General features: G+C 45.0%; 1 long non-coding RNA gene across 1 annotated transcript; it reads right to left on the bottom strand.

Moving 5' to 3' along the window:
* Window positions 1-12,427: 12,427 nt before the first annotated feature.
* On the bottom strand, window positions 12,428-19,096 carry LOC138917425 (uncharacterized). Its single transcript, XR_011425398.1, has 4 exons — window positions 18,506-19,096; window positions 17,717-17,762; window positions 17,060-17,120; window positions 12,428-16,781 (listed from the first exon to the last, which is right to left on the bottom strand). It is a non-coding gene; the product is annotated as an uncharacterized lncRNA (long non-coding RNA).
* Window positions 19,097-24,866: the final 5,770 nt, after the last annotated feature.

Raw genomic sequence — 24,866 nt, 5'->3', positions numbered from 1 at the left:
TGGTCTGTCGGTGGTGAGACAGACAGGCTTGGTGGTGCGTGATGACAAGCTAGTGAATCAAGCTAGTGGATTCATTATCTGGGACAAATTTGGTAAGGCGTTAATATCTTGGGAAAGGGTGCGGTCAAGAGAGAAGATCGTATTCAGAGACAGAGTGGCCTCTGGTTGAAGAATAGGATCCATTGCCTGGGTGTCATGTGGTGGGAGAGGGGGAAGGGCAAGGGGTTGGGGTGGGGAATGGTCTGCTGGGAATTTGGACTCCAAGGGAGGAAAAGGCTCTGGTGGCATAGAGTGACCCAGTGGTGAGGGTGAAAGAAAGTCAGCTAAGGGTGTCATTGGGTTAGGTGAGAGAACGGAGGGGGGCGGTGGGGAAGGGTCAGGTGGAGGGGATGGTGTTAGGTCTCCTGGAGGGACTTCTGAGAAGGCAGAGGACAGAGTGAATGATGACTCAGTCCCAGAAGCTGTGGAAGCCATAGAGGACACAGAGGCAGTATCATCTTCCAGGTCCTCCAGGAACAGCAGCCGATTGATCTCAGCAGTTGTGCTATTACACACCTCCCAGGAGGGGTCTGGACATAGCAGTTGATGAAAGCAGATGGTATCGCGATGCTGGACCCGGGGACTGAAGGAGACAGGATATACATAGCTGCAGCCAGGACCAGAACAAATATATGGGGCCCTGGCAGGTCTGACAGAGGTAGGGGCACCCATTGCATACTGTCCTTTCACATCCCCCCACTTCCTTGAGCTCACAATCTATGTTGTTTCCTTCTCCCCAAGACTTTCACAATCTGGATTTCAAAATCTGAGGATTTTCCCTCCCTTATCAATCTCACGTTTCACTGAGGCCCTAGAAATTCTTAGACCCTGCTAAGAAGCGGGATACAGGAAAGAAGGATTGTGTTTAGTCACCTTTGCAGCAGAGAAAGCACCTTCCTCGCCTCCTGTGCTTCACTCTGGCAAGCTCTCCCACCTGGGAAACCAGGAAAGTGATGAAGACAGAAGCAAAGAGATCTTTTAGGAGGCAGAGTAGAATGTCCTTTATGGTACCCTTGGTAGATTGGACTTGGAGAGCTCCAAGAATTAGGATTCAAGATCGCACGGTTAATGATAATAATAAAGCTCACGTATGTATGTTGCTTTATCATTCACAAAGGGCTTTCATTCATATATGTATGTCATCCCATGTGAGGTTCAAAAACACCATGTGAGGAACATAGGTCACTGGTTACTTCAAGGAAGAATCTGATCATCCAGGAAGTCAAAGTACTTTCACAAGGTCAGGAGACAGAAGTTCTGACTCTTGACATCTCATATGGCCACTTATTGGGCAACGCCCATTGCCCAGGTCCATCACTGTTCATGCCCAGAGCTGGGCAGAGCAGGAATCTGAGAAATGTTTCAGGTTCTGACTGCTTTCCCATGAGCCTCTCCTCTGAGGGCTCTGTTTTCTGAGAGGGACTGTATCTAGTGACTGACATCCTCAGAGACCATGGACCTGGGACCTCATGGAAAGGACAGGAAGGGTCACCCTTGGAGAGCTCAGGTGGGATATGTAGAACCTTACCACTTGGTGTTCTACCTTTTCTTCTCCTCTTGGCTCTGTCCTGACACTGAGAACAATAAGAAAAGAATCAGGGGCTGGGACTCATTGGTCTCACTTCTCTGTTTAGGAAAGTCAGATATTTGTTATCCAAGAATAATATGACTCTCTATTTTAATTCCTATAATTTTGCGTTCCTTCCTTTTATTAATTTTTAAAGGTGATAAAATTCTTTCAGTTTTTCCTTCTTTGAAAAACTCGAAGGAGGATTTTTGGCTAGAGTCCGCACTTGATCTTCTCAGTCAGAAGTCCTCTGCTCAAGGAGGGCATAGACTCTGAGGCCCACAGTCACATCTGTGCTTCCTCAGATAGGCCCCTGTATCCTGGGACAGAGCTCTTGCTCCAGCATCTGCTCAGAGACTCAGCTCTGTTCTCCTGATCTGCCCAACATGAAGGAAGGCTTGGCAAGTGGCGCCTGACATGGCAAGATGACTCATGATCAAGTGCTGGGAACGGTGTTCTCCTACACAGATCTGAAACGCTAAATAACTGAATCAAGGACTACAGAATCACTGTTTGGGATTTTATTTGGGAACCTACCAGCACACCCAGATAGTCTGTGAGCTTTAAATGGAATCCTTAGTCCTCCCTGAAGCCCTAGTTCTGCCTGTTCTCTTCCCCTAAGAGAGCAATGGTCTGTCCTCTCCTCAGACTTCCCATTTTAGGTGTCTCTCTGGCCCAGCCAAACTCATTTAAAAATGTGAGAAAGGGAACAGGAAAATAAAGAATTATTCTTTGAGGAGTGACTTTTGATTCCAGCTCCAACAGTTAAAGAGCTTGGGAGTCTTTACTACAGTCTTTAGGAGAAGCAAAAGCTGAGCAAACTGAAAATCAATGGCTTTTCTTGAAGTCACCAGAGAACTGAGGTTGCAGGGCAAACTACTACTCAAAATCTTCAGAGAGGGTGAATGCAGAGAATCACAGTTAAGATCAGCTTACCTGGAGCAGAAGCCACTAGAGCCATAAACTGGTAGAAACACGTAAAAGACACTGACAAATTGCTGAGGATGCATGTGGGCTAGCATGAAAGTGAGAAACTCCTGGAGGACCAGTTAAGGGGAGGCCCCACCTACTCATGAGTTTTACTTCCAGGAACCCTACTAAGTTCTCACAGTGAAGAACCATGAAGAAACTCTGATGTTTCTGGCATGGGAGGGTGGGGGAGAAAGGTTACCATTTTGAAAGGATTTTGAAATATCCCCTGAGTGTGCTCCGTAGTAGAAGCCTCCTCAGCAGGGGAAAAGACTACCAAGCCTTATCCCACGTGGGTGAAGGGCAATTACCCAACTGCAGCCCCCTGTAGCCTTCCCGTCTCATCTAAAGAGTTCAAAGAAAAGAAAAAAAAAAGCTTAGAAACGCTTGTGAACGTCACAACCCAGGGACACAGGCCCACTAAAAGATTTAATTATATCCCCTCCCTTAACACCTTCCCACCACGTCCCCAGGGCTGCAGTATAGTGATGGCATCATAGCTGAAAGAGTTACAAGGCATAGGCTCTGTTTAAGGAGGAGATTTAGGGGAACCTAAAGACACAAGAAACACAAAAACAAGGGCACTAGAGGAAATGGAAGCCTCTGACATGCACAGCTACGGTAAATATTAAACACAGCCCAACACCTAGCCAGATGAGCATAAAACTTCACACTAAAGGTTTATTTATTTCAGTTCCTATTTCCTAATACAGCATGTCTGGCTTTCAACCAAAAATTACAAGGCATGCTAAAAGGCAAGAAAAAACAGTCTAAACAGACAAAGCAAGCATCAGATCCACAGTCACATTGACACAGGTTTTGGAATTATCACACATAGAATCCAAAATAACCATGATTAGTATGTTAAGGGCTCTGATGGAAAAAATAGATGGCGCACAAGAACAGATGAGGAATATCAACAGACAGAGGGAAATTCTAAGAAAGAATCAAAAGGGAATGTTAGAAACCAAAAACACTACAAGAAATGGAGAAGGCCTGTGATTGGCTCATCTGTAGATTGCATACGGCCAAGGAAGGAATATGTGAGTTTGAATATATGTCAATAGAAACTTTGCAAACTGAAATGCACAGAGAAAAAGAAAAAAAAATTTAAAGCCCAGAATATCCAAGAACTGTGAGACAGTTTCAAAATATGTAGCATGTGTAATTGGCATACCAGAAGGAGAAAAGAGAAAGAACAGAGTAGAAAAATATTTGAAGTAATAATGGCCAAGGATTTTCCAAAATTAATGACAGGTTAACCATAGATTGTAGAAGCTCAGAAAAGACCCCAACAAGATAAATACTAAAAAAGTCTATACTTGGACATATCGTCTTCAAACTGTAGGAAACCAAAAGATAAATCTTGAAAGAATCCAGAGGAAAATAAACACCGTACATCTAGAGGAACAAGGATGAGAATTGTGGGATTCTCATCATAAACCATGCAAGCAAGAAGAGAGTGGAGTGAAATATTTAAAGTGTTGAAAGAAGAAAAACCACCACCCACCTAGAATTTTATATCCAGTGAGATGATCATTCAAAAGTGAAGGAGAAATAAAACCTTTCTCAGACAAACAAAAACTGAGGGAATTCATCAGCAGCAGACCTGCTCTGCAATAAATATTTTTTAAAAGTTCCTCAGGGAGAAGGAAAATGATAACTTGGATCTTCATTAAAAAGAGGAAGAGAAGGAATAAATTAAGGTAAAATGAAACTTTTATTTTTCTTATTCTCAATTGAGCTAATAATAATAGTGACAATGTATTGGGTGATTATAGTATATGGATAAGTGAAAGGAATGAAAACAATGTTACAGAGGACTTACATTAGTTATAAACGTATATTACAAACTCTACAGAAACCACTGAAATTTTTTTTAAAGAACAATTGATATAGTAAGAGATGAGAGAAAATGGAATCATATAAAATGCTTGTCTAAAACCAGAAAACGCAGAAAAAGAGAAGAAAAAAGAATAGATATAATGAATAGTAAACAGTTATAGACATTGTAGATATGAGTCCTACCGTATTTTTAAAAAATCACTAAATATAAATGGTGTAAATTCACCAATTAAAAAACAGAGACTGTCAGTGGATAAAAAAACAAGACCCAATTAGATGTTGTATACAAAATGCCCACTTTAAAAATAAAGATACAGATAGATTACAAATAAAGACAGAGAAAACTGTACCATGCTGACACTAACCAAAAGAAAACAGGAGTAACTATATTAATTTCAGACAAAGCAGACTTCAGAACAAGGAAAACTATCAGGGATAAAGAGGGGTATTACATAACCATAAAGGGTCCATGCTCCAACAAGACACACAGTCCTCAACATGTATACATCGAACAACATAGTGTCAAAATATGAGGCAAAAACTGGTAGAACTGCAAAGAGAAATAGTTGAATCCATTGTTATGTTTGGAGATTTCACCCTCTCTCTCAGAAATGGACAGATTCAGCAGGCAGAAAATCAGTATAGATGCAGTTGACCTGAACAGCACCATCAGTCAACGTGATCTAATTGACATTTTGTAGAGTACTTCATCCGATAATACACATTCTTCTCAAACTCTCATGGAACATTCACCAAGATAGACCACGTTCTTGGCCACAAAACACACTTTAACAAAAATAAATAGAGATTGTACAAAGTATGTTTTCAGACCATAATGGAATTAAACTAGGAATCAATTACAGAAGGATAGCTGGAAATCCTAAAATGTTTGGAGATTAAACAACACGCTACTAAACACATTGGTCAAGGAAGAAGTCTCAAAGTATTTTAAACTAAATGAAAATTAAAATAGAACTTATTAAAATTTATAAGGTATAGCAAAAGCAGTACTTAGGGGGAAATTGATAGCATTGAATGCATCTATTTGAAAAGAAAGATTTGATATTTCTGAGGGACCTGATTTACTTACCTGATTGATGTCTCTCTCTTTCCGAAATATTGGGAAACATGGACTCCTCTTTAGGTAGCAGAGTGACAGAAGAAGGAGCCCCACGCCACACAGGAAGGCAGGGATGGGAATACCTAGGAACTCAAGCTGGAGCTCAGCCATGGTGCATTAACATTCCTCAGACAAAGAGGGTGATCTGCGTCACCAGAAGTGCACTGCCACCTCAGGCAGCTGGGCGTTAAGAGTGCACATTCTAGACTAGAGTTCCAGGCCCACATCACAGAGCTTTAGCATAGACACCAAAGGTTCTTGATGGTTGGGGAGGGGAAAACACGGAAGTGATGAACCCACAACCCTTCCCCCACCATCCAGGCCAGCAAATCAGTCCACCCCTCTGAGGCCCTTTAGATACTTCCAACTTACCTTCCAACTCCACATATTCACCATAGCGTATATTTCACCTTGGTGAAATTTTCTATTTATTCTGTTACCCAGCTATTACCTAAGAGCCTTTTATTGCTTGGCAATCTCCTTTTGGACCCCCACGTCATCTTTGAAAGTCGGTCCAGGGATTTACATCCCCAAGATCTACTCGGCCTTCAACTAAAACTTCCCCTCATACGTAATGTGTTTTTACCTGTATGAAACCAGAAATACACTCAGCAGCAGCCCCACCTCCCATTATCTCCTCAAAAGAATCCACTATCACCAAAAAGCATGAGAGAACAGAGTAGCCTGTATCAACCAACAGAAAGCATGAGAAAGAGGGCCACAAGGGCGTGGCGCATCCGTGGACCCAGGGCAAACAACTTGAAAATGTTTGGTAGTTCTTCTTTTCCCCGAATCCCTCTTAGGCTAGTCAGCCTCTAAAGGTTCTCAAATCTGGCCCCCTCCACCCATACGGTGTCTCCCCCTGCTGCTCCCTCTTTTTCTCTGCCAAATCCCCTCCTCCCAGCAAAATTTTAAACTTTTCCATTATTTTACAGAGCAATTGTGCTGGACCATGACCTGCAGGGTCAAACTCATCTTGATTTAGGGACTAGGCTTCTCTTTAGCATAACTTCTAATGAGCACAGTTGTAATCATATTTGACAGTACCTTTAGATTTTTTTTGAATCACACCTATGGTTACTTCTTCCATGAAAGGTTGTATGATTTTTTCCCCATCTACTTTCTATCTTTTCCCCCAAATTCCCATTGACATCTCTGTACCTTTTTAAACAATAATGTCATTTTTGTTGATGGTGTATATATATTTATTTCATCTCCCCCCACTCTAGCTAGTCATTTAATAGTTATAACTTTAACAGCTTCATTGTTTAGTGCTAAACTGCTGGAATGAAGCCCTGTGTCATGTCCTCCCTTTGCGTGCCTGCATTCCCTCGCTGAGTCTGATGAATCTATCTTGGCCGCAGACACCCAATCCTTTCCCTCCGTGTGAGAGGGTTTACCAGTAATGACAGCTCCTTTCTTTCCCTGTCTTCTCCCTCATCCACAGCTTCACCATCGTCTCTACCCAAAAGGAAGGTACACTTCAGGCCCACCCCTCTCATGTACCCTCCCTCGACTGCAGGAGGTCTCTGTTCAGACAAATCCCTCTATGTATCTTTGCTTCTCTGGCATTGTTTTTTTTTATAGCAAGTCTGGTCCTGACTGCCCCTAAGGTCCCCAGGACTCATGATTGTCAAATCATCCTTTAAAGTCTGAGCAAGATCAGCTCCACCAACAATAGTTTCAGGTGGGGCCGGCCCCATGGCCAAGTGGTTAAGTTTGTACACTCTGCTTTGGTGGCCCAGCATTTCGCCGGTTTGGATCCTGGGCGCGGACATGGCACATTCATGGACACTCGTGTGTGTGTGTGTGTGTGTGTGTGTGTGTGTGTGTGTGTGTGTGTGTGCTGATATAGAGAGAAAGGGGAGGGAGGGAGCGGAGACAGAGACAAAGTGGAGAGATATCGAAAATGGGTCAAAATACTAATGGGTACACCTGGATAAAGGGTATATGGTTGTTTACCATCCATGCAACTTTTCCACAAGTTTATCTTTAAATAAATACATTTTAAAAATGGACCGTTGGCTGTTGTCCCAAATTTTGCCTAACCTTTGAGATTTCTGGCTTTGATTCCCGCAGCTGCCATCACTAGCGTACCCAGACCCCAGAAGTGTGCAATGGTGACTTTAAAACAGTTGTCGCAGGTTCTGTCCCAGGCAAGAAACCCTGGATCCTCTTTGCACATTTAAAGTGTGCTAACATTCCAACAGGGTTTCACAAAATACTGGAAAAGAGCATCCCCCCCAAAATTTTTTTTAAAAAATTATACATAATATAAAACAAAAACCAAAGGAAAGAACAAAATATTCAACATGTATACAGCATGAAACCCTTAATTTCTTCCTTATCTGGTGCCACTGGGTCGTCCGTCTTCTGGGGTTTTGTGGTGTGAGTTGGTTTGCCGGCACTTCCTCTGCTCTGCTAGTCAGTTACCACTCCTGCACCGGATTTCCGTCTTCAAAAATTGTGTTGACATCTTTTGTCATATCTTCTCCCCTTCTTGTCATCCTCAAGGGCCTTATTCTTTTTAAATCCTTTACTTGTTTTAGCAGCTTTATTGAAATATAGTTCACATACTATACATCTTACCCATTTAAAGTGTATAATTCCATGATTTTTAGTATATTCACAGATGGGTAACCATCACCACAGTCAATTTTAAAGCATTTTCATGACTTCAAAAAGAAACTTCATAACCTTTAGCTGTCATGCCCCTGTCCTCTCATCCCCCCAGCCCTAAGCAACCACTAGTCTACTTCCTCTCACTCTAGATTTCCCTGTTCTGGACATTTCGTATGAATGGAATCATATGAGGTTATTTGTGACTGGCCTCTTTCACTTCTGCGTAATGTTGTCAGGGTTTGTGCATATTGTAGCATGTATCAGTACTTTTTATTGCCAAAAAATATTACATTGTGTGGATATACCGTAGTTTATTTACCCATTCGTCAGTTGATGGACGTTTAGGTTGTTTCTGTCTTTTGACCGTTATGAATAATACTGCTATGGACATTTGTGTACAAGTTTTTGTGTGGACATATGTTTTCATTTCTCTTGAGTGTCTAGCTAGAAGTGGAATTTCTAGGTAATATGGTAATTCTGTGTTTAACTTTTGAGGAACTGCCAGACGGTTTTCCAAAACAGCTGCACCATTTTCCTACCCACCAGCAGCATAGAAGGGTTTCAGTTTCTCGGCCTTCTAACACTTGCTATTATCTAACTTTCTGATTCTAGCCATCCTGTGTGTGAAGTGCTATCTCACAGTGGTTTTGATTTGCATTTCCCTGGTGACTAATGATGTGGAGCATCTTTTCATGTAATATTTTACTTTTGGGGAAGGAGAGGAGATAAAAAAGTGTTTGATCTCCTGTGTTTAACTCATCATACAGCAGCTCGTTTTAAATGTATTACAGGAAAAAAACTTTCTTTTAAATCTTTGAAAACACTTGCATGGTGATGTGAAGTCCTTATCACATGTACAGTTTTCTCCTTCTGTGCTCTCTACGTGCTGCAGTCACTGTGTGACTGAGGGACTGCAACACCGTGCACTGCATTTGCTTAGGAAGATTCCTTTCTGCGTGGGGTGGAGGGAGGAGTTAACTCAGTGACTTTTCAGGCTTGACTACAGGGCTGAGCAGAACTGATGGCCAGAGCATCTAAAGCTCAGTGCGTTTCCTCCCCATGGCTCTGTCCATCTCTCTTGGGTCAGTGAGCTCCACAGTTAGTAAATGTCAAAGAAACATGAGAGCTGTGACATGGGCACAAAGCATACACCTGAGAGACGGACGGCAGGATGTTCCCATGGGCTTTTGCCCCTTAACCGTAGTGTAGGAGACGGGCCGTATCACACGTGCAAGATGATGACAGTGAAAGTGGGGTGAGGGGTGCATGGGAAGTTCCACGGCTCTTGTGCGTGTTTAAACATCTCTGTAATAGAAGCTTAAAATAATGAAAGAAGCTGGGTGCCTCCTAAAGAGAGGGAGGGGACGAGAGGAGACCTGGCAAGGGGGCTCAGTCCGTCAAGGCGAGGGTTCAGCTCTCTCAATAAGGACATTTCAGGAAGTGTAATCACTGAGGTTAGGAAGGAAACGTCTTTTCATATAACTGGAAAGAAGGAAAGGAGGAACGGGAAAAGGTTTTTGTGAAGCTTTATTGACGGAAAGTTCCTGTCTCCTGACTTCTAGTTCCTCTGTGATCAGTGGTCCAGCACATCTACTGAGCAAATGGAGACAGCCTAAATTTGAGGAAAGTGGAGGAGATTTGAAATAAATTTGAGTGTCCCTGGAGAGAGAATGGAGTAAGGAAACAGCGACCTAAGCTCCATTTGTTTTGTTCTCATGTTAGTAAGCATGGGATAATTCTTTGTGGAATGAGTGAGTAATTTCCAGCTAGTGCTGGGGCTGAATTTACTGTGGCATCGGTAGACTCCATTGTGAGATTTAATCCAATAGTGATCAATTAGATATAGGAAGGCATTTCTGGGAAAGGCAGAGAGATGGGATTTTGCCAGACAGGAAGGATTAAAAGGGATTGGATGGGGCCCATTAGTAGCGGAGCTGTTTAAATGTTGGTTACCTGACAGACCATCAAGTCTACCCCGGAGAGGGAGGAAATGTAAACAAGAGCTTGACGGACAGACAAGGAGTAAGTGGAAAAATGAATGGCCTGGAGTTGGAAAGTTAACAAGGGGCATGTGAATCAGAAGAATGAGAGACGAGGCCAAGGGGTGGAATGTCCGACTGTAATAATCTGGATGGCTGAAGTGTTCCTGGTGATAAGCTCTGGAGTGTGGCAGTAACTACACTGGAATGGAAGGAAAGGACCCTAAGATGAGATGATGCAGAAACTGAGAGGCTGGTCTTTGGCTGGTCTATCCACATCGATGGTAGAGCCCTCCATGGCCTCCTCACCTCTTCAAGTCTCCTGCCCTGGGCCCCATCCCCCTCCCAGGACCTCCACAGAATCTGCATTCTTTCTTTGACCTCAAGTTTCAGACATTGTGGGGTCAATGGCATAACTCTGGACAAGAAGATACAAGTGTGGAGTGAGAGAGGCTGTAGTGGACACCGGTTTTGTTTTTGGTTTTTGTTTTAACACCTAGCATTCACAAGTCTTTCTGGCAAAACTACCTCCAGTGCCCTCTGGGATACTCACCCCATTTGTGTAGAGTGTGTGTGTGTGTGTGTGTGTGTGTGTGTGTGTGCGCGCGCACGCGCATGCGTGTTCGGTTTTGTTACAATAGTTACCATTATACTTGTATCTTTTCTAATGTCCTCAAATTCCTTTCCCTTACTTGGAGTCTTATTTCGTTTGTCACCTATATCTTGACCCCCTCATATTACTTATAGAACAATCATTTTATTCTATTTTTCCCTTTTTCTCCTCCCTTCCATTTTTAAAATCATGTTTTTAGAAAACAAAATTGGTATTTTATTTTTCCACCCTTGTAACATCTTTATTTTACTTAGACATCTACAACTTAATGTATTTAACGCTCACCATCATAATGCTTTTTGAATTTGGCCCCAGTTGACACTCAGCCAATTTTTGAGTCCCAGTCTGTCTAAGTGGAGTTGCCTTTCCTCCAAACCCCTATTGTAAGGGTGGGTATGTGTGCAGTCCATGGTGAGACCCCCATATATCTGTAACCTGGTGCACAGTCTGGGACTCACCTCTGGTTCATGAGCTGCAGGTGTTCTGGGGGAGACCAACCATGGCTCCACCAAGGCCGTGAATATCAGAGGCGGCACTTCCATCCCGATAGGTGAACTGTACACACTAAGGGCAAGATCTTGTATATTCTTATTAAGCATAGATGGAAGGAAGGCAGAAAGATCACCTTCCCAAAGAGGGGGATGCCATGCCTGATGACCTCCCTGCAGATATTGTTTAGTATTCAAAGAACAGCCCAGTGCCTTTTTGGAATAAGGCATCAGTGTGCTGTGCAGTGCCTCGATCAGCCTCAAGGTGGTGATGCCTGGATCAGATTGAGGAGGGGGCGGGGGGAACAGGAAACAGGACAGGGTCACCATATGGATGATGAGGCATAAAGCTTTGTTCTACCAGCAAGGTCCTTCTTTCCCCTCTTCATTTTTTCTTCCCTCCTCGCTTACTCCATGTCATCTTTTCCTTACTCTCAGCTTTATTTTATCCTGGGAGGTAGGTGGCTACCTGATCAACATTGTTACTACTGGCAGCTGAGTGATGCTTTTGCTCTGCAACAAAATGTCATTGGGCAGTCTGAAGAAATACCTACAGAGGGGAACCACTTCCCCCAGGTGCCTTTCCAGTAGGGAAACCTCAATGTAAAGTTTAAAGTATTCTTCCCTAACACATTAATATGACTCACATGACAGATTCTTAAGGTGTGTCTGTGCTGTTCCTAGCCCCTCCCCCACCAGCCCAGGATCCACTGCAGCAATACCCTCCCCCACCCCCCAAATCCCATTCAGGGTTCACCCCCTGTGGGGTCCTCTGGTCACTGACCTTTAAATCATGATGAAGCCACTGTTTTTTCTTCATTGTTGTTTTATGAATTGCATACCTATTCTTGACCCTCTTCGGATAGAGAACACCTGTCTTCCCTACTCTCTGAAGGATGTAAAACATTCAGTGAGCGGAAGGTGTGGGCTGCTCTACACTTTCGTTAAGGCTAAGCGAAGAGGCAGGAGGCAGAACCCACCTCCTCAAACTTCATCAGGGAGGAAATGGGCTTTTGGGAGCACGTGATATCTCTTTGTCAACAAGAGCTGCAGAGCACTGGTGACCTTTCAGAAGCCAGAGGAAGCAATCAGTAAGAGCTGAACTCACTCCTCCTTTTCCCTAAGCACAAGCCCTGAGTTACCTGAAACCCATGCCCCCAACACAGGACACAGAAAAGACATCACTATTATTAGAGAATCATTTATTGGGGAGAATTAATATTCTCCACGAGAAGGAATTATTTTGCGGTGGGAAATTTTCCGCTCTCGAAACGCTGGAAAAGCGTTTTCTGTTGACATAGAGACGGATCCCTAAACATAGTGCCTTTAGCAGTGGTGAGAACAGCTGGAGGCCCCTGGGCCGGCTTGACGCCTGCAGCTGGAGCTTGGATGGGGCACATGCTCCCTGCGGGGCACAGATAAGGGACGCTTCTGATCCAATAGCTGATCTTTAAATGCCACGACTTTCTGAGGGTGTCCTTTCTGGTCTCTGATCCATCTAGAACATGTAGGATAATTCCGGCCAGCAAAGACAACTTCTTGGTGGCAGGACTTGGTGTTTGGCACTTTACAGGAGGGAGCCCTGTAGTTGGAAGGATGCCCCTGGACGGGCTCTGCCTGGGCCTGCTCTTCTGCCTTCTGCTCAGTTTTCACAAACTTCCTCAGGGAAGGAAGGGGCTCTTGAGGGCGGGTGACCTCTGTTGCACACCGCTGCCCCAGTTTCTCCACTGGGAACTTCCCAGGGACCGTCCTGGTCTTCTGAGCCGTGGTGGTCCCAGTAATGGTAGCTCTCCCTTTAACCAGGCCTCTGCTCTGTGCAGATGATATGGGGTTGCCCTTTTCCTGGGGATGTTCTTGCTTTTTGCCTTTTGTCCCAGGATGAAGCCATTGAAAAATGTGGTTCATCTTTTTTCTGAACAGACTTTCAGGAGGAGGCTGTGCCTTCTGTGATGAGGTCTGGGAAGACTTGCTCCCAAGCGTCTCCTCTGATGCTGTGATCTGAGTAGGGAAACTCTTTCTTGTAGGTTGGGATGTCCCCAACCCTGCATCCCCTCCACCAAGCTCTTCTTTGTTGGGGCCCGGAGGGCTCAGTCTCATTGTAGCTGGTGGGAATTTCTTATCCTCGGACCTCTTTAGGTCTTTCTTAGGGACCCAAGGCTCCTGCCGCTGCTGCCTGCTGATCCCACTGTCCTCCAGATGGACACGCAGCACCTGGGAAGCTCCCATGTCCCCACTGGAGACACCGTCGGCATGAGTCGCTGAGGCCTTGTAAGTCAAGCTCTCTGAGGCAGGGGACCTGTCAGTGTGTTGGCCTTGGACCTGGCTCTGATTCCTCTTCTCCAGTTTCGACTTTAATTCCCCAAACAGATGTTCCTTAAGATCCGATGACTTTGGATCTTGGGGAACTTGTCTTTTTGGTGCAGGGCTTTCAATGGTCCCAGTAATTTCTATTTTACTGTGATTCTCACGTATCATTTGGGAGCTTCCTGGCTTGCTAGTTGTCAACACATTACCAGTTTTTGACTGCAGAGCGTTGAGCTCCTTGGCCCTGAATATGTCCCTGGCCATGTTGTGCACGGAAAAGTGTTCCGACTTCATCTTTTTGTCCTGTCGCCCTTCTCTTCTATCACTGGAACTCACTCTCTCATCCTTTGTCTCATGTTTGGCACCAGCTTGCCTTGCAGGCAGCTCTGGGGGGCATCTGTTGCCTAGCTGAGTAAATTTCTGACTCGCTTTGCCTGTGATGCCCCATGTGACAGGCAGATGAGTCTGCCTGGCACCCTTACTCCTCTGAACAACCTCTGCAATCTCTTGGTTGATACCAGAGGGTGATTGTCTCAGCACCCCTTGTCCTTCCCTGCCCATAGGTGAAGTAGCAGGGCAAAGACGATCCAGGACCAGGGCTGAATTTGTTGTTTCCGCTTTTTCTTGAAGAACAGATTTAGAGCTTCCTCTATGGGGCTCGAAGCCCTCGGATTTGGAGTCCACTTCCAAAGTTGGGTTATTTGAGGGGGGACAGTAGAAATAGGGCAAGGACTGGGATGCAGCATCTTCCAATTTAAACGCCTGTATGGATTCAAGGACCCTGCAGGGCAGGCCCCACTCCATCCTCATACGGAAACTTTTAATATGGGTTTCCATCATCTGTTGTGCACTGGAATCAATGAAGCAAAGCTCCTGGAAGGTATTCAGGGAGGATTCCCCACCCACTGAAGGTGGCAAACTCCTCTGTGTTATTTGGGTGCGGGATTTGTCAGAAAGCAGCAATGTCTGCTTGCTAGCATGCCATGAACTGCACACAGTCCCAGGGAGCCGAGCCTCACTGATTTCCTCAAACTTCTTGCTCAAATGTGCTTTCAGGACATTTTCAAGTTGTTTCTGATCTAGACTTTCCTCCAAGGCCCTTGAAGTTTTCCCTGACAGACTTGCCATGTGACTATTTAGGTCTTTCTCAGAGTCATATGCCGGATCCTTATCTGAAGAGCTCTCTGGGTCACTCAACAGATGAGCTTTTGGGCCGTTCTCTGGGCTATGCCCCTGATCCTTCCCCATCTCCTTCTCTACCTGAAGCAGTTCTGAACCCCTCTCATGGAAGCTTTTGGATTGGCTCAATCCAACATTTAGATCTTTGTTCACCGAGATCCGTGAGAGTCCACGATTGCTTTCTGACTTAGCTATCTCTGAGAAATCTCTTGGAGGCATCATCAGTGACAGACACTCACAGATCCTGCGGGGCAGGCCCCACTGGTGTTGGATGAGCCTCTTTCGAAGGTGATGTTCCAGTTTCTTCCTCAGCTCATCACTGAGAGGAAACTCTACGGGAAGGGTGGAGATGGAGGCATGGGCTTGGGAGGCCTGATGGTAAGGAAAGTTGGGAGCTGAAGAACAAAATTCTTCCTGAGATCTTTGGACTACAGAGGGGGAACCCCACAAACTTTCCTGTTGCTTCTGCAACACTTTCCATTCCAGTTGTTGAATTTCAGATGAGGTGAGAGACTCTGATTCATCCTGGGGTCTATGGTAACACACTCCACAGATCCTTATCTGGGGTAGAGGACCAGATGGTAGGATTGGGAGTGGGGATTTAAGGTGGGCCTGGGACTTGACCTGAGTGAGAGGTAGGGGCTGGGATTGGGGCAGGGTTTGAGGCAAGGGTTGGGGCTGGATCTCAGGCAAGGATGGAGGTGGGCGATGGAGAGGTACTGGGGATTCTTGGCTCATGGAGGCATTTGAGATGGTATTGAAAAGGAAGATTGTGGTGCAGTCACTTGAGTCACGGATAGCAGAGGGCAAGGACTCGCTGTGCAGAGATGGGAGACCCCAGAAGAGCTGCATACATTTTTCCTGTAAATGGTCCTCCAAGATTTTAGGATATGGGGGCTGCTCACGCATGTGCAGCTCCTTTGGTCTGCCTGCACTGCTCCAGAAAGGAAGGGAGAATGCTGAGTCACACTCATCAGCATTTGACTCTGACATTTTCCCCGAAGGATCTAGTTGGTGGCCTGGCCTAAGCTTTTTTGGAAAAGAGCCCTTCTCCTTCTCCTTTTCCTTCCACATCAGGAAATCACTCCTCTTTCGGACTTGTCTCTCCAGGAGTGACAGGACATGAGGGCTGAGAAATGAGAGGTTACCAGGCTCTATAAGGTTAGCTGTAGGGTGTCTCTCCAGAGAGGACTCTGAAGAATGGAGGGCAAGAAACTCTCGATTAAAATCACGTGGTGCCAAGGTGGAAGGTGCTAAGAACAAGTCTTTGGCACAAGCTTGCCACCAGGATAATTCTGAAATTGACAGGCTTGAATGGTCAGTGCCTCTGATTGTTGGGACATAAGTGGACAACCCCCCAGGGCTATCTGGAGATGAGTTCTCTGGAACAGACTTCAATAAAATGGAAACCGATTTAGATTGAGTCACAGTTAAAGGGTGGTCTGTCGGTGGTGAGACAGACAGGCTTGGTGGTCCGTGATGACAAGCCAGTGAGTCACTGGGATTCATTATCTGGGACAAATTTGGTAAGGGGTTAATATCTTGGGAAAGGGTGCGGTCAAGAGAGAAGATCGTATTCAGAGACAGAGTGGCCTCTGGTTGGAGAATAGGATCCATTGCCTGGGTGTCATGTGGTGGGAGAGGGGGAAGGGCAAGGGATTGGGGTGGGGAATGGTCTGCTGGGAATTTGGACTCCAAGGGAGGAAAAGGCTCTGGTGGCATAGAGTGACCCGGTGGTGAGGGTGAAAGAAAGTCAGCTAAGGGTGTCATTGGGTTAGGTGAGAGGACGGAGGGGGGCGGTGGGGAAGGGTCAGGTGGAGGGGATGGTGTTAGGTCTCCTGGAGGGATTTCTGAGAAGGCAGAGGACAGAGTGAATGATGACTCAGTCCCAGAAGCTGTGGAAGCCATAGAGGACACAGAGGCAGTATCATCTTCCAGGTCCTCCAGGAACAGCAGCCGATTGATCTCAGCAGTTGTGCTATTACACACCTCACAGGAGGGGTCTGGGCATAATAGTTGACGAATGCGGGTGGTATCGAGAGGCCGGCCTAGGGGCCTGCGGGAGACAGGAAGTAGAAAACTGTAGCCAGGACCAGAACAAGGAAAGGAGGACCTGCTGGCCTGTCAAGGGAGGGGCCACCTGAAGCCTGCTGCCCCTTCACAATGCCCCACATCTATGACTTCACCATACACTCAGCAGCCCTCACCCCAAGGCCTTCATTCACATACCCGTTCCTATGGCAAACCCCTCCCATGACTACTGCAGGCTGTACTGAATCCCTGGAATTGCAGAGAACATGTTAAAGAAGGATCAGGAAAGAAAAGACTAGTCACCTTTTCAGAATAGAAATTAGCCTCCTTTTCTCCTCTGTTTCCCTCTGGTAGTTTCTCCAACCTGGGAAACCAGAAGAGTGAATTACATGTAATAAAGGTAGAAGCATAGGTGTTACACGGGAGTCCCTTTATGGGAGACCGTTGGGATATTAACGGGATATTAACTCTGAAAGCCCCAAGAATCAGTAGATGTGGTCAAACGGTCAATGATAATATTAATAAGGTTCACATGTGTTTGTTGCTTCATTTATAAAGTACTGTCACATACATTATCCCATGGGATGTTCAAAACCACCATGTGAGGAACATAGGTCAATGGTTACCTCAAAGAGGAGTCTGATCATCCAGGAAGTCAACGTAGTTTCACAAGGTCAGGAGACAGAAGTTCTGACTCTTGACATCTCCCACGGCAACCCACTGGGCAACACCCATTGTCCAGGCCCATCACTGCTTCATGCCCAGAGCTGGGCAGAGCAGGAATCTGAGAAATGTCTCGGGTTCTGACTACCTTCCCATGAGCCTTTCCTCTGAGGCCTCTATTTTCTGAGAGGGACTCTATCTAGCGACTGATCCTCAGAGACCATGGACCTGGGACCTCATGGAGAGGACAGGAAGGGTCACCCTTGGAGAGCTCAGGTGGGATAGGTGGAACCTTACCACTTGATGTTCCACCTTTTCTTCTCCTCTTGGCTCTGCCCTGACGCTGAGAACAAAAAGAAAAGAATGAGGAGTGAGGACTTAGTTGGCTTGCTCCTCTCTCTAGGAAACTCAGATATTCATCCAAGATTAATGTCACTCTCTATTTTTATTACTAGCACTTTGTGTTCTTTCCCTTTCTGAATTTCTAAAGGTGATAACATACTTTCAATTTTTCCTTCTTTGAAAAACTCGGAGGATTTTTGGCTAGAGTCCACACTTGATCTTCTCAGTCAGAAGTCCTCTGCTCAAGGAGGGCATAGACTCTGAGGCCCACAGTCACATCTGTGCTTCCTCAGATAGGCCCCTGTATCCTGGGACAGAGCTCACACTCCAGTGTCTGCTCAGAGGCTCAGCCCTGCTCTCCTGATCTGCCCAATACAAAGGACGGTTTGGTCGAATGACGCCCGTCATGGGAATGTGACTCGTGATCCAGTGTTGGGAACAGTGTTCTCCTACACAGATCCCAAACTCTCTAAATAACCTAATGCAGGGCCGTGAAATCACTGATGGGATTTTATCCGGGAATCCTCCACCACACCCAGATGGTCTGTGAGTTTTAAATGGGAAACAGTCCCAGCTGAACCCCTAGTCCTGCCTGGCCTATTCCCCTAGGAGGATGATGTTCTATCCTCTATTCAGACTTGCCATCTTAGGAGTCTCTCTGGACCAACTCATTTAAAAATGTGGGACTAGAAATGGAAACAACAATAAAAAATCCCTGTTGGTGGCTTGCCCAGGGATCCTTACCTTTTGGTAGATTTTGGTTTTCCACAAGGTTGGTAAAGATGGAATCCCCACCAGGAAGCACAGGAACAGAAGAAGCAACCACAACCCACACACGATGGTGAGGTTGCGGTCACTATCTAAGAATGTTGAGCAGATGCTCAAAAACAACTCAATATGGCTATTCAGAAATGAGAGAACATTCCATTGACTGAACTCCATTTTCTGAATCGCAAGGCTGCCTGAGGCAACTGAGCTCTGAGAGTGTCCGCACTTGCTTATAATCCCAGGCCTGCATCACAGAGCACTGAAGAGTCACAAAGGGTTTCAGAGGGTGGGGGAGGGGACATGAAGAGGGTGTGCCCATGGCCCCTTCCCCCCACCAGCCCAGCTGATCTCTCCATCCATCCTGGGCCCTCCAGGTCCCTCTGCCCTACCCTGCCATCCTATTTTCCAACTCTGTCCGTTCATGAAATCATACAATTACATTAATGAAATTTTCTGCCTGTTCCACCTGTACTCCAGATATTACCTGGGCCCCCTTTACTGTTTGGAGAGCTTGACTTTGGTTTCACCAATTCCACTGCCTCGAAAGTCTGAAATGCTCCCTGGAATTTTTGCTAGTACCCAGACATTTACACTCAGAATCATATATGTCCTCAAATCCATCTTTCCTTTAGAATGTTTTTGCCTTACATGAACCCTGATATAGAACTTAAAGTTCTTCTTTACTCATTTGGTTTTGTGAATGTTGAATAACAAATTTTAGTTTTTTGCTTCAGTCAGCCTTTACCATTCTCAGCCAGTGGGGCTGACTCAAATAACTGAAATGAGTAATTCATTATTCAACATTCACAAGACTAAAATCAGTACAGGTGTACCTCACTTAATGAAAGGCAAATGTTTAGAGAAATGCATCATTAGGCAATTTCATTGCTGTGTGAACATCACACAATGTACTTACACAAACCTAAGTGGTAGAGCCTACTACACACCTAGGCTATGTGGTGCTACCTGTATGGGACCACTGTCATATATGTGGTCCATCAGTGACCGAAACATCATTAATATTGTTATGTGGTGCGTGACTGTGGTGGATGACAATGACAAAATGGAATACCATTTTCAAGGCTTCTAAAATGGAGCTGGGAGGCCATTAAGGAAGTGGGGCTTATGCTTGTACACCACATCCACCACCAGACGTTAACTGAACTTTTGAGCTTTACCTGACAGCAGAGGTCACATCTTGAAGTGTTTCCTCATTCCAAGAAGGGACAGTCTGCCTAGGACCAACTATGTTCTGGCAAGTCAGCTCACCCCATGCCAGAACCAGTCAGTAACTGTTCACTGTAGACCTTTGTAAGCCTGTGTCCTTTCCTTTTATCTACCCCTGCCTCCTTTGTCTTCCTAGGAGCACATTTGAGCTTCTACTCGAATCTACATCTCCTGAATTGCAATTCTTGAGACCCCAAATAAACTTTTTGGTTCTTTTGCAGTTTATGCCTCTTATTTGCTGACTTTATATGGTGACAGAAGTGGGATCCCTAGCTACTGACCTTCAATTCTGGTGCCACTTCACAGACACAAGCAAGGTGCCTGCAAAGAATCTTTTGTGCTCTGCTGTCTCCTCCTGGTGGCTCTGGTTCCTGGTGGTAAGTCCTCCTGGGCCTGGACCTCCCATTTTTGGTAGAGGTCCAGACTCTTTCTGTAGGCGTCCTTTGATACTGGTTCTGGCCATCCTTCCGTTGTCAGCTTTGTCAGAAACTTCTGTTTCTTTCACTCCTTTTTTGGGCCTTTGATCCTTTGGTAAGTTCATACAAATGAGAAATCCATTTTCTAAGAGGACCACCAAAGAACAGCCCCACTCTGGGACTCCTGCTGGTTTTGTCTTTAAAGAATACAGACCTTCTACATGTAGATTTTTGTCCCACTGGGCTCAGATTACTCAGGGTGATTTAAGGCTTCACTGGCCTAAATGGGGCTCCTTTGAAATTCCTAAATTGGTTTATCTGTGCACTCAATTGGAAAAAGCCTATCAAACCAAACAAATAAAATGGGAAACTTTTTAACATTGGTATCTTGAGGCCTCTAAATGAAACACTGAAAAGGACACTTCCTTGCAAGCCATAACAATGTCGTAACTAAGAATTTCAAGTGATTAAATGTAAATGCCATCGATAAAAGAATATTAACTCCTCCTGTATTTGTCAGGGTTCTCTGGAGAACCAAGGAGATTATCTATATATATATAATATATATTAATAGTGATATATAATAGAATATATAATCCATTGTATCTATATTTAAATTCATTTATTTAGTTCTATAAATTACATATATACACATAAAATTTATATATAAAAGAAACTTTGGCCTCGCCCCTAACTGCCTAAAAGAATTTAAGACAGAAGGCCTGTTCCAGGAAGGAGCTGTCAACGTAGGGAACTCTAGATGTGGTAGAGAAGAAGGTACCTAGCCGGGCCCATTTTACACAAGTTCTCTCTCATTTGTTTAGAGATGGCCCAGCAAACATTTGGTTTTCTGTCTCCTTGTGAATTGGCTTCCTCCTCTTTGAAGTCCCAAACCATGACCCCCAACCCCGCGCCTTTGTAAAATATCTAAACCCTAACCATAGACCTGGCAGACACGCTGTAGACTGAGCAGCAGCATGAAGACCAGGGTCAACCTGATGACATTGTGGGTGGGACTACTGGCTGCTTGTCCACATCCTTGTCCTGGGTGCCCAGGAAGGCAGTCACGCAGCAACTTGCAGTGAGATGTGGCGTGTGACTATGTTTCAGCCAATGCAATGGGAGTGGAAGTGGTGTGTGCCATTTCCAGGTTGGAACTTTTGAAAGCAGGTGTGTCTTCTCCGTGTTCCTTCTTTCTCCTTGTGCAGATTGGTTGCAGACGACGATACAGGCATCAGGAATGGCAGAGCCAAGAGATGGGAATTCATGGGTGACTGACACACCCTGTGGAAGAGAACCACCTGCCCAACGCGAAACCCACCTTGGCCTGTAAGGTAATCACACATAAATTTCTACTCTCTGGTTATTCTTTTTCGGGATCTGCTTGTTATTTTCTTAACTATTATGGAAATATTTCAAATATGCAGAAGAGTACATAGTATGACCTCTATCTCCGGCCCCAATATGCAGAAAGAACAGACGTTCAATTCTGCCCTATTTGCTTCCGATGTTGCATTCATTTGCTGGGGCTGCCATGACAAAATGCCACACGTAGGGTGGCTTAAACAATAGAAATTTATTTTCTCACGGTTCTGGAGGCCGAAGTTCAAGATCAAGGCGTTGGCCGGTTTAGTCTCTTCTGAGGCCTCTCTCCCCGGCCACTTCTCCCTGTGTCCTCACACGGTCTTCCCTCTGTGTGTGTCTGAGTTCTAATCTTCTCTTCTTACGTGACTATCAGTCACATTGGATTGGAGCCTACCCATGTGACCTCACTTTACCTTAATTACCTCTTTAGAGGCCCTCTCTCCAAATACAGCCCTATTTTGAGGTCCTGGAGTTAGGACTTCAACATATGAATTTTCAGGGACATGATTCAGCCCACAACGATATCTCTGTTTTTAAGAAGCAAAATGTTGCTGTCACACCTAAAATTCACATTTCCATCCCGTTCTCCTCCCTCCCTCATCATAGGTATCAATATCCTAAAATTAATTACATTCTTTATGATTCCAAGAATATCCATGTGCATGGCTCCATTAACAAAAGATTACATTTTTATGCATAGTCAAGACATACATGTGTATGTCTCCGTTAACAAATTCTTACATTGTTATGCACTTAAAAAATGTACAGGAACAGCATCACACTGCACATGTCCTTCTTTGATTGGCTTTGGGCTATAAATGGGGAAGGAAAAACAGCAGCCGAGGGTAAGAGAATAAATAAACGGCTTATGCATAAAAACCCAAAAGGACAGATTTCCAAGAGCATCCAGGTTGGTGACCATGTGCAGGTTCTGGGAGAGTGGTTACCTGGAGAGGGCGTGGAAGCTCACTGCCCTTTCCCCATGCCTTGCCCTGTGCGTCTGTTCCATCGAGCTATTCCCAAGTCATATCCTTTTCTAATAAACAGGTAATCTAGTAAGTAAGAGGTTTCTCTGAGTTCTGTGAGCCGCCCTAGCAAATTCGTCGAACCGGAGTAGAGAGTCTTGAGAACCTCTTACTGACAGCCAGTTGCTCAGAAGCATAGGTGACAGCCTAGACTTGCTCTTGGCACCCGCAGTGGGGGCAGTCTTGTGGGGCTGAACCCTTAACCTGTGGGATGTGATGCTGTCTCTGGGTACATAGTGTCAGAATCGAGTTGAATTGTAGGACACCCAGCTGGTGTCCCAAGAATTGCTTGTTGCTGTGGGGGACTCCCCTGACCCCCAACCCCACACACATTGGAATTGGTACCAGAACCTAGGAACAAACTGTGAAAGATAAGCATCTTAGCTTGGGTTCCCATAACAAAATGCCATAGCGTGGGTGACTTAAACAACAGAAATTTATTTTCTCACCATTCTGGGGGCTGGAAGCCTGAGAGCAGGATGCCAGCATGGTCAGGTTCTGGCGAGGGCTCTCTCCTCAGCTTGCATAAGGTCCCCTTCTCACTGAGTCCTCAGATGGCGGGGTGTGTGTATGCGTGTGAAGAAACAGAAAGAGAGATCTCTTCCACTTCTGATGAGGCCACAGTCCTATCTGATTTAGGTTCCACCGTTATGACTTCATTTTCACCATAATTACTTCCTAAAGACCTTGTGTCTGGACATGGTCACAAGGGGGGTCAGGGCTTCCATATATGAATGGTGGGGAGAGAGAATTCAGTCCATAGCAATAAATAAAGAGCAAATAAATAGAAACAAAGGTTTGGCATTTCTCTTTCTCATTTCCTTTCTTCCTGACTTTACTGTCTTGCTCTTTGTCTAGCTTCTTGAACAAGCAGCTCATTGGTTTCTAATTTTTCTTTTTAGATACGTATGTTGAAGGTATCTTTCTTCTAAGTATTGTTTAATTCCATCCACCAGATTTTGTCATGTAGTGCTTTCAGCTATAAATATTTCCTGAGTTCCATATGAGATCCCTTTCAATGCAAGGTTCTATAAGTTCCCAGCCATTAATATTATTTTCTCATCTGTCGCTCCTTTTACAAGTATGTAATGTTCCTCCTTGTCACCATGTTGGTTTTGTCTGGAGCTTTACCTCCAGATTTCTATAGATATACTTTTTTATTGACAGGTAAAGGACAAAATGAGGAAATATTTTTGCTAGATACAAGCATGGTATCTGTCTACACTCCTGGGACAGTGTAGACTTCTAATCTGTCACTTATCCACCTTTGTGAAAAGGAATTCTAATATTGGCTCACTGAAGTCATTTTGGTCAACAGCACAGGAAATCGGTAATATGTATGTGTGGGGACCTGGAAATGGCCACCCCAAGATATGTCTCTTTGGCATCAGGATTATTTGAGGCCGATTGCTTTTGATAAACTGGGACAGGGAAGGAGGAATGGAACTTGCCCTTTGTTAGGGCACATTTACATTTGTAAGGTAAATCTCTATCTGTAAAAGTTGCCTCCCTCTCTGTACCAGGAAGAAGAAAGGAGATGACCTTCTCTCTAAAAACTCTTAATCAATACCAAAGGCAAGGACTTAAATCTGCATTTTATTGTGCTAGTCTGGTAACCTCCTGTAACTGACTTTCCTCCCCCTCCCAACGTTGGCATTTCTTAAGGATTAAGCATCTTTCCTTAGGCTAGGAACTGATTGCTGAGCTCACCTGTGACCGCCCAGCTCCAGACAATCGACTTGAGTCCTGCCATGCCCACTGAGATAGCAGACCCACTACCTGCTGTGTCCATCAAGTGCCGACAGGGCAATCTTGTGACTATTGTGGGAGGGACATTTCAATCACATGTGAAACACCCCATTTGGCGGTATATAACCACTATGTGCACCCCACTTCTTTGGTGCCCTTTCTTCCTTTGGGAAGAAAGGCACCGGGCCACGGTTCCTCATAAAGCTTTGTTTAATTTTCTCTTGCTTTTCTGTCTCATGTGAATTTAATTCGTTCTCCAGCCAGACGAACCCACACTTGGGAAGAGGAAATGTCTTCCTCCCCTACATATGTTTTCATCAGTCAGATAGTCCATGTTGTGCTGTATTCACAACAAACTCCTAAGTCTCAGCTAAAAATGACCAAGGTTTATTTCTCGAACATGCTCCATGTCATCAGGGGCTGGCTCTGTATTATCCTTGCTCAGTCTGGAGGATTGAGTAGATGGCAGCTAAAAGATGCTCGATCCAACTTCTTGCACAACTGCCAGGCAGGAAAAACACACTCCTACTGTTTGCCAAAGGTTTGTCTGGAAGA

This window comes from Equus caballus, chromosome 14, assembly GCF_041296265.1.
Source record: "Equus caballus isolate H_3958 breed thoroughbred chromosome 14, TB-T2T, whole genome shotgun sequence".
NCBI lineage: Eukaryota > Metazoa > Chordata > Mammalia > Perissodactyla > Equidae > Equus > Equus caballus.
This window is presented reverse-complemented; position numbering and strand designations above follow the sequence as displayed.